Source organism: Amblyomma americanum, chromosome 1, assembly GCF_052857255.1.
Source record: "Amblyomma americanum isolate KBUSLIRL-KWMA chromosome 1, ASM5285725v1, whole genome shotgun sequence".
NCBI lineage: Eukaryota > Metazoa > Arthropoda > Arachnida > Ixodida > Ixodidae > Amblyomma > Amblyomma americanum.
Window position 1 is genome coordinate 213539483 of NC_135497.1, and position 10444 is coordinate 213549926.

Here is a 10444-nt window from a genome sequence, read left to right on the forward strand (position 1 = left end):
ACCCGAAAGGTTTCAGCTGCTACACAATACGCCGACAACCCTATACAACCCTGCAAATTTCTCTCATGGTGCTATTTCTGCGAAACACATGTGTACTCAGACCCGTGCACGCTTTACTGAAATCTTCTTGGAAGAGACATTGGAAGATTTAGATGATGGGGGGGGGGGGGGGGGGGGGGGGAGGCTTAGCGCGAGAGAAACAAGTACCTGAGAGGACTTATAATTCTCTCAGTTGCAAGTTAGCGGTCGTCCTGTGGCCTTCTCATGTCCTTGTTTCTATCGCGATAAGCCCTTCTCCAAATCGTGCCTTACAAACTAGCCCAAACTTCCACTTTGGTGAGGGACAGTGAGGGACAGTGGAGGGGAAGGGTGGGGGGTGCAGCTTGTCACATTGCAATTTCTGAATTGGGTCGGGAGAGGGGAGCGGACTACGGCGTGTGGCCAGGTGATTGACGGAATGGACGAATCCACCCGCTAGCTCGGATTCAACTTGTCAGCTGCAGCGGCTGCTCCGTCCGAGGAACACTATTGCTAGCGCTTACTGTGCCGCATCAATCGCATTGACCGTCTCTAATATTTCTCTTGCGACCATGCCCACAAATGCTTTCCAAAATTGCATTGGAGTGTTTAAAGCTGTGAAATAAATTTGGGTATAGAATGTAACTACGAATTTACTATAAAATCCAGAACACTTAATCTAGGGACATTTCGCAAGCACTTCACAAATTCGCCCTGACGATTCTTCGCAAATGGAGAGGGTGCTTAGCAAAAATTCCGTATGAGGGAGCAGAAACACTGAATTTTCTTCGAATTACCCTGTTTAGCAGTTTATGCAAAGACAGAATAAGGCTCAGTTTTATGTGTACATTAAGAACGATTTAGCTGAGAGATATAAGTTTTCTCTGATACATAGATAAAAGAGCTTGGAAAGAGAAAATTGGTCGCTACAACTTCGCCGGTGCAAAATTAGCTGTAAAAAAGCGCGAATAACTAATGACTGATTGATTTTTAGTACAGTAGAAGTGGTTGAATTATTTTCAAAACAGACACCCCAAGGCTTACCCTGTGACTGTGACATTTTTGACACCAAATAGAGAGCGCCAACATGACGTTGTTTAATTTACAAGCTCGAATGAAACCTGCTCAAATTATGTCGAGGGCTAGATTGTGGCAGCGGTGCCTACACTTTAAAGCGGAAACATGCATGAACATTCTGCCCCCTGTGTTTCGATGTACGCTGAGTACCTTGAGAGCTTGTCGAATTCAGTTCAGAGCAATGACCAACTACCGACATCCTCTCAGCTGGTCTTTCCAGCCCGCTGTTGTGATTTGGCATCCCACCGCTGCCACCAATGTTGTGACTTTGATGTGGGCCCGTTGCGCTCGCCATTAGTTTTGTGACAGAGCGTTGCCAGCTCTCTAGTTGGTAGCGAAGACTCCGAGTCAGGCATCGGTGAGAATAACAAAAAGCGATTTTATACACGATGTACAAGTCACTAAACAGGACAAGATCGGCACGGGGCCGAGAGCTAGCAGCAAACGCGACTGTTCTCGCGCGGTGACGTCCGACGAGGCTCCAACGCGTTACACAGCTCACTCCACTCGTGAGCGGCACCCGGCTCACGGTGGGCCGGTCTCTGTAGAACGGGGCTCGGTAGAACGGAAGTGCTCTCCAGGCGGCATCGTTGGGGCTTATAAAGCCCCGAGAAGCGTCACTCAAACGGTCCAACACAAAGCCAGCACCTGACATCCGTCCGATAGGTCCCACCAGCGACCGCGCTGGCCACCCGCTTCAAGTTTGCCGAGCGCGGTGACTTCCAGGGGGAAAGGGGAACCGGTGCCTGGTTGTCTAGCAATTTGCTGCACGTTTAGACATGTCGCTCGCCGATGCTTCTCCATAGGGCGCTTCTGCCTGGCAGCGCAGCATCTTAGCTTGTCAAGGGAGCGTTAGGGCGCTGTTGTCTTGTGGCGCAGCACCAGGCTTGTCCAAGGGCGTTCGCAGGAGAAATATATATATATAGTGATTATTTATTTAAAATAACAAAAAGGAAGGTAAATACGCTGAATACGCCGGCTCTCGTCCGATCACCGAAGGAGAAATTTTGCATCTTGCAGATTTGGAATCCGGGCTGGTTGTCCAGCCACAACAGCATCCCCGCCATCAGATAAGGCACCGGGAAGACGAGATGCTTCCACGTGGATCGGATGCCAGACGAGCACGTTCGTCAGGCTCTTCCAAGTTTATGCCCAGTGTCCGGACGCCAGGCAGCTTCACGTGCCCAGGTCCCACTCACCGGGCCAGTATCGCTGCTCACAGCGTTGTCGCCAAGGCACCTAGACCAGCTTCGCTCGGGTCATTCCGATGCCCTTGCTTCTCGCTACTGCTCATGGTTGGTCGTTCTGCAGCTTGCAAAACCGACCGGCAAAAGGCAAAACCCAACACGAGCAAGTGCCTTCTGTCTCCCATCAACACCAGACAAGGCCATAATCCTAGTCAACCTAACTAAATTGCTGTCCCTCTTTTTGCTCCTGCTGCAACAAGAGGCAGGTTGACGAACTGGTACACAAGCTCAAACAACCATTTTTCAAATTAACTACACGCCAACATACCAGGAACCATTATAATCAGCAATAATAATGAAAATAGAATGGTCCCCTTGAAATCACTTGGACCGAAAACACACTAATGAGGAAACAAACGAGGTCATTCATTTCTACCCCGATCTTCCTGCGAACATTACAGGCTGTCGCGAAGCGAGATAAGGTAAGTATAAGGAGGAGGTCACTGAAAGAAGCGAGGCCTAGAATGCACGACTTAAAGCATCTGCGTTCGCGTTCAACCTTCCCTTCTTATAACGGACAACGAGGCTGTGCTGCTGGAGGGTCATGCTTCACCTCAGCAAACGGCCGCTGTTAGACGTGAGAGGGCAATGGTCCGTTTCCACAACAAACTTAGAACCGGAAACATAACAAGCCATCTTCTGAACGGCCCACACAACGCAGGCGCACTCTTTCTCAGAGGTACTATATGCCTCTTACCTACAACTTAGTTTGCGACTCAAATACGAAATTGGTCATTCATGACCACTAGCACCTTCTTGGCATATCACCGCTTCCATGCCGCGATTACTCACGTCGCATTGAATGATGAAACCTTTCGAAAAGTCTGGTGCCGTCAGAACCGGCTTATGGTTCAACTCTCGCTTCAGCATTTGGAACGCATTTTCTTTCTTCGAGTCCCACGTCACCTTAACTGGCTCGACTTCCGAAGCGCGTCTGTTAGCAGGCTGGCAAGGTCATAGTAGCCTCTCACATAGTGTTGGTAATATGCAGCTAAACCTAAAAAGGCCCTTATATCCGTCTTAGTGGTTGGGCGAGGATAGTTCACAATAGCGGCTACCTTGATGTCGGAAGGTCTACGCCGGCCGCGTCCCACCACATGGAACAAAAAAGTCACTTCACCGCAACCTAGGTGACATTTCGCTGGTTTCACAGTAAGACTTTCCTCTTTCAACCTGCTCAACACGGCTCGCAAGTGCTCCAGATGTTCTTCCCAAGTGTTCTGAACTATGGGAACATCATCCAGGTACGGAAGTGCGAACTCCTCCAAACCATGAAGCACTCTGTCCATCAGACTAGAGAAACAATACGGCGCGTTTTTGAGGCCGAAGCTCAACATGAGTGGGCAGAGCGTTCCAAACGGGGAAACGAACGCGGCGCAGCGGCTAGCCCGTTCCGTAAGGGGCACTTGCCAATAGCCTGGCACGATGTCCAGGGTAGATATATAATTTGACTGCGACACCGTCTCTACCCTTTCTTCCAGGTTCGGTATCGGATATTTCTGATCTCGTGTTATCGCGTTCAGACGGCGATAATCGACGCATGGCCTCGTATCTTTTCCCGGAACCTGGACTTGTATCAGGGGCGATGTGTAGTTGCTCTCACTTGGGACTATAACCCCTAAGTCACGCATGCGCTGAATCTCCTCAGCCTTGATTTTTTTTCTCCACGGGTGAACAACAATACGGTTTACTGCAAATCGGTTGCTCAGATGTTAACTCGACGTCGTGCTCTAGGGCCGTGGTCCTTCCGGGGCGATTCGAAAAAACCTCCTTAAATCCTCCTTTTGGGCGGCACTTAGACGCGCGTCCAACGTCAGCTGTTCCAGAATTTGCTCTAAACCACATTCCTTCAAGTCAGCCGTCGTCAGGATTTCGGCCCCTTACTTATCGGCAGCATTTACCCTCATGCTTACAATCGCATGACGCTGAATGTAGGGTTTCATCAAGTTGCTGTGGTAAATTTTGTTGGGCCATCTCCCTAATTTAACTTCGTAGTTGGTATCGGAAAGCTTGGTTACAACCTTTGCGGGCCCCTCCCAATGAACCTCGAGTTTGTTTTTCTTCGACGGTCGCAGCAACGTCACTTGGACATCTACTTCGAAGGTGCGTTTTTTTGCCGACTTGTCATAGTATTCCTTTGACAAGGTTTGAACCACCTTCATGTGGTTCTCTCCAATATCTTTTGTTTTCCAGAGCCTCTAGAGGAGGTCGAGGACGTAGGAGACTACATTTGGGTAGTCGTCACTGCCTTCCCATGACTCTCGCAGCATGCGCAGCGCAGTTCTTAGGCTCCGGCCATATAAAAGCTCCGCGGGGCTAAAGCCTGTGCTCTCATGGGGAGCAGATCTCAAGGCGAACATAGCGGCGGGAGTACAGGCCTCCCAGTCACAGTGACACTCAAAGCACAGGGCTCCCAATATTCGCTTCAGCACGAAGTGCATTCGCTCTACTGGGTTAGAGTGCGGGTGATGGATGGAACTGTGCACCACTTTAATGCCGCATCTTTCCAAAAAAGTAGAAGTTAGACAGCTGGTGAAGACGCTGCCATTGTCGCACTGAATCTCAGAAAGGAACCCGACGCGTGTAAACATTGACAGCAGAGCGTCCAGGACCTGGGAGGAATTTAGCTCCTCAAGAGGTACCGCCTCTGGGAACTTGGCCGCGACAAACAGGGCGGTCAGAACATACCTACAACCGTTCATTGATTCTGGCAGAGGACCTACAATATCGATTACCAGTCACCGAAAAGGTTCGGTTATGACTGGCACCAACTTCATCGGTGCCTTCCAATTGTCAGTGGATTTGTCGACTCTCTGGCAGGTGTCGCAAGAGCGCACGAATTGATCGACATCCTTACAACAATACGGCCAATAAAACTCCTGAGCCATTCTAGCCTTGGTTTTTTCTAAGCCTAGATGCCCTGCCCACGCATTTTCGTGCTCGAGTTCCAGTAACTGACGGCGATATTTTCGAGGAATAAGATGCTGCTCATAATTGTGACCCTGCTTATCCGTGTAGCGGCGGCACAATAAATCAGATTCCTCATAAAATTAAACTTTCTTTTTCTCCACTCCCAGTTTGACGCTCTTCATCAGATCGGCTATTAAACAGTCTTCCTGCTGCTTGCGAATCAGCGTTTCCCTTTCAACTGCAGCCAGCTCCTGCCAGCTGGCGAAAACCGGAGCGAGTGCAGAGCCCGCGTCGCCAACTGCGGCGTCGTGTCTATATCGCGGCTAGCGGTGCACGTGTCGCTCCCAATCACTTCCAGGCCACGCTCGCCCAGGCCAGCCTCCGAGCTCTGCATCTCCCGTGCCTTCTCGCCACTCAAGTTACCTTGATCGGTCGGTGTGCCGCACCGCTGTTCGCTCACCGACGCAAAGTTAGGTTTCTTCGACAGCTGGCGCGCTTTGGTTCGCGTGAGCGCCCTGATGATTTGCCCTGATCTTTCAGCAGCTGCTCCGAACTATTTGAGAAGAGGTAGGAAAAGTGCTTCGGGAGGGCGGCGGACACAGCGGCTTCTGTGTTAAGTTTCCCAAATTCTCCTTCAATGATAACCGTTGCGATCAGTAAACAGACACTGTCCTCTTCGGCCACTTGCCGTATCCAAGCGCATTCTCCCTTAAAATCACTCGAGGAGACGAAAGACGGGTGGACAGCGTCCATAGTTGCTGCCAAGTCCAGAAGTGTTCTGCACTTCTTGCCGTTTACCTTAATTTCCTGCATATATGACTCCAATAGTCGCACGTTTTTGTTAGTTTCCCGTACTGTTGCAAAAACAATTTTCTCTTGGTAGTTCGCCGCGATGGGCCCTTGCCTTTTGCAATTGTAGCAGGTTAACGGCATCCGTTTTTTAAAAGAACGCGTCGTATCGTTTCGCTGCTTGGGACCATCATTTGCATTCCGAGATGCATTCTGTCCTTCCCTTACAGTTTTTTTTGGTAAAGTACTCGTCTTTCCGAAACTCGCGACGCGTGATTTGCTTCCGTTCGTCGGGCTTCCTGGAAAAACCATCTTTCCTATCTGCTTTTTCTACGCGCACTGCCCTCCTGTGCAAGCTGCGGCGGGTGTAATACTCTTCCGCTAACTCTGCTGCCTTATTTAGCTTAACCTCCTTCAGCCTACTTTGCAGCCAGAGCGTGGCATCCCCATCAATGCAACGGCATAACTGTTCTAGCGCGATGCATTCGACGATTTTATCGCGGTCGTCGTAAACCTATTCGCCCTTCAGCCATTCCACCAGGTCGGCTTTTAGGCGAAACGCGAAGTCGACATTCGACTCCCTGCCCTTTTTTGAATGCCGGATCCTCTGCCGGAAAGCTTCGGGCGACAATTTGTACTCCCGGAGTAGCCCTTCCTTCACATCACTGTAGCTCTCAAACGTCTACTCCGATAAGCAAGTTATTACGCCCGATGCCTCCCCAGGAGCAAGGCTAACAGATTCTGTGCCCCGAGGGATCGCTCAATGCCATTCCGTTCGCACACGTGCTCAAATTTCACGAGGTATTTAGCGATATCCTCATCGACGACAAAGGGCGGCAGTTGGTCGCGTATTCTTGGGCCGTTAGAGGGGATTGTCGTAGAATCAAGACATAGCGCTTGCGAGGTTATGCGGAGCTCCAACTCTCATTTTAACCTCGTTCTCCCGAAGCGCCTCCTTTTCTTTCTTTTCCTCCTCGCGACGTTCATTGATATCCGCCCAGGCCTCTTCGGCTTCTTCAAAAATTACGTCCTCAGTCCTCATGACCTCAAGGATCGCATTCTTTTTTTTTGTTGAGCCCAACTTAATGCCCAACTCCTCAGAAATTTGAAGTTCTATAACCTTTGTTGTGCTCGCACTTCCTTCCTGCTGTTGAGTTCGGCGAATTTGGACATGGGGAGGATTCCCTGAGGACCACCGCGAGGGTGGGTGAGCCCTCGGGGGGAGACGTGGCTGGAATGCCGGAAGCAGCGACGATAATAGCGTCCCCACGTGTTCTTTCAGGTCCTCAGACGACGAAGTACAAGATCAGTGTTGCCCTCTTCAGTCACGCTGAGGTTGAACAATTGCCCGAGTGCCGCGCCTTCGACAGAGGTTCCGCGTTCCGGTCATCAGTAAAAGATCTTTCAACCTCTGCTGGGAGAGAGTCTGCATTCCTGTGTCACGCAGGCGCCTTCTGGGTCCACATGGGCGCGGTCCAGACACACATGCGCGCCCAACTGGAGGCCGCGTGGACGACAACGTGACCGGGTCCTGTTCTCTTTCCTCGACCGAGCTGCGAGAGAACATCAGGATCGCCCTGTCGTGGATGGTACCATCAGTGCCATCGTGTGATTGGACATCATTCTTCGAACTGTATTCCCCAGCTAGGGATCTGGGGAATACGAAGAGTATTTAAGGAGCGGCTGGTTTGGTACCAGAAGAGAGCCCCCCTCTTGAGAGATACCCTTTGCTGGCAGAAACTCCTGACTGGTAAGAAGCTCCCTTTACTGATAGACACTCTCAGTTGCCCTTACATGTACATTATGTAAATAGTCTTTGTATAAAGTTTTCCAAGTTTTCTTGCTCCGATCGTCCTCGTCTCTTCTCCGGCCCAGTCACGTTACCTGAATCCCAACAACTGGTGGCAGCGGTGGGATGCTGCTACCTGAATCTCAACACCTTGTACTTCTCCATCGCTCACACTGTCCTCTTGCTGTTTGCCCTTTTTGAATATACTTGCCGTACGCTACTATAACGCTACTAGTAGGACATCCGCAAGTATTTCACACACTGCTCTGTTCCCTCCCTCAGCATCCCCTGGTTTTCAGAACCCTCTCACTAGGCTTGAAAAACACGAGGTTAACACAATGCTACACAAATTCCTTCTCTAAGCTACTATAACCTGTGTCAGAGAAAGTCTAGTGTTTGAGGTAAACCTCAGGCACTCACCGCGCAGAGGTAGCTGATACCGGTCAATCCCGTAGCTGTCATCCAATGCTGCGATTTTGGCATCCCACCGCTGCCACCAATGTTGTGACTTTGAGGTGGTCCCGCTGCGCTCGCCCCCCGCTTTGTGACAGAGCGTTGCCAGCTCTCTAGTTGGTAGCGAAGACTCCGAGTCAGGCATCGGTGAGAATAACAAAAAGCGATTTTATACACGATGTACAAGTCATTATACAGGACAAGATCCGCACGGGGGCCGAGAGCTAACAGCAAACGCGACTGTTCTCGCACGGCTACGTCCGGCGAGGCTCCAACGCGCCACATATCTCACTCCACTCGTGAGCGGCACTCGGCTCACGGTGGGTCGGTCTCTGTAGAGCGGAGCTCGGTAGAACGGAGGTGCTCTCCAGGCGGCAGCGTTTGGGCTTATAAAGCCCCGAGAAGCGGTTGCGGTTGTCACTCAAACGGTCCAATACAAAGCCAGCACTTGACAGCAGTCCGAGAGGTCCAACCAGCGACCACGCTGGCCACACGCTTCAAGTTTGCCGTGCGCGGTGACTTCCAGGGGAAAACACCTGGCTGTCTAGCAATTTGTGCACGTTTGGACATGTCGCTCGCCGATGCTTCTCCATAGGACGCTTCTGCCTGGCAGCGCAGCATCTTAGCTTGTCAAGGGAGCGTTAGGGCGTTGTTGTCTTGCGGCGCAGCGCCAGGCTTGTCCAAGGGCGTTCGCAGGAGAAATTTTGCATCGTGTAGATTTGGAATCCAGGCTGGTCATCCGGGCACAGCAGCACACTGCTGTGCCCACTGGTAGCCGCACTGGTAGCCGCGCTTGAGATCAACCACCATCGAAGACTTGGTGCTGGTTGACACTCTGTAATATCAGCGTACAACTGTGACTGAAGCTTACTGGTTGGCGTAACGGCAGCTGAAACCCTCCGCGTAACAGGGTTGGTAGCAGGGTTAGTAACAGGGGTAGGATCGTCATAGTCGAGGAAACGGATTATTTTCGACTTCCTATAGGCTATTTAAAATGACCCTGACATCGCAAAGCACACGGGTGCTTCTGAATTTCGGTTCCGTCTAAGTGCGGCCACGATAACTCTGAACAGATCCTGAGTGAATTAGTGACCAAATCACGCAAGAATCATTATTTCAATCACTAAAAATGTTTAGCTTACCACCAGACATAGCTGGGACAATAAGCAAGGCTAACATCGAAGAAAATGAAAAAATCACCAGCAGTGATTCATTATGCCTCCCACAAAAAATAGAACTTAATCGATAAGCACTACGGGCAGCGTCGCGAGTAAAATAATCAGGAAGTAAACATCGCGTGCAGCGGCTAACAAAACTCAATCCCATTATACTCTGGCGCACGCCGGCATTCATTTTAGCTCTGTTCCTATCACGAAGGCTCACGGTGCTGTTTCGGCCTTTCTCCTAAACTTGGTTGTGCATGCCCTCTCATTTTAGTAAAGCAGCCGTCGATACTTTTGGACCCCCCTCTTGGTGTAGGCTCAGACGAATGACTTCGTCCGCATATCTGATAATACGTAAAACTTTTTCTTTGCAAGAATAGGAAAATGTACCTTGGCTTCACTATGTGATGCTGGTGGCATTTTCGCCGTTCTGACTAAAAAATACCGAGTTCTGTAATCTTGCTAATGTTTCTACATAGGAAGTTATCGAACACAAACAAAAATAAGCCACCGAAAACTTCCATTTTTTATGCGCTTTTGTACTCTTGCGCGAATAAAGTGTTGCATTGAGCATTCTATAGCGCCTTAGCTGCCTTTCTTACTGAGTTTTCCAACCTGCCTATACTTCAGTTACTTCGAACTTTAGCTTTTTGGACACTTGTAATGGCAGCTGCGAAGGAACAAAGAATATGGCACCCATGAGCAATAACATTCAAGTGCTTTGCTAGTGTCCAAAGCCGTCCAATGTAAAACTTGTTCACGTGTGCACTGCTATACTACGAGAAAGAATGAAAGAACGAAAATGCCAAAAGAAAGCGAATAGTAGAATAATTGTCAAACAAGGAAACACAAGTTACCCAGAGTTACAAGTTACCTTTCTTTCTCATAGCAAATTTTCCCATGAACACTAAGGCAAATGTCTTGCTTCCGCCAAAACTTTTCAGCTCTCAAAACTTTTAGCTCACATATGCAGTCCCCTTGCATATTTGACAGATTTC

General features: G+C 49.9%; 1 pseudogene; it reads right to left on the minus strand.

Moving 5' to 3' along the window:
• Nucleotides 1–3986: 3986 nt before the first annotated feature.
• On the minus strand, nucleotides 3987–4504 carry LOC144115668 (uncharacterized; annotated as a pseudogene).
• Between the last annotated feature and the right edge of the window lie 5940 nt (nucleotides 4505–10444).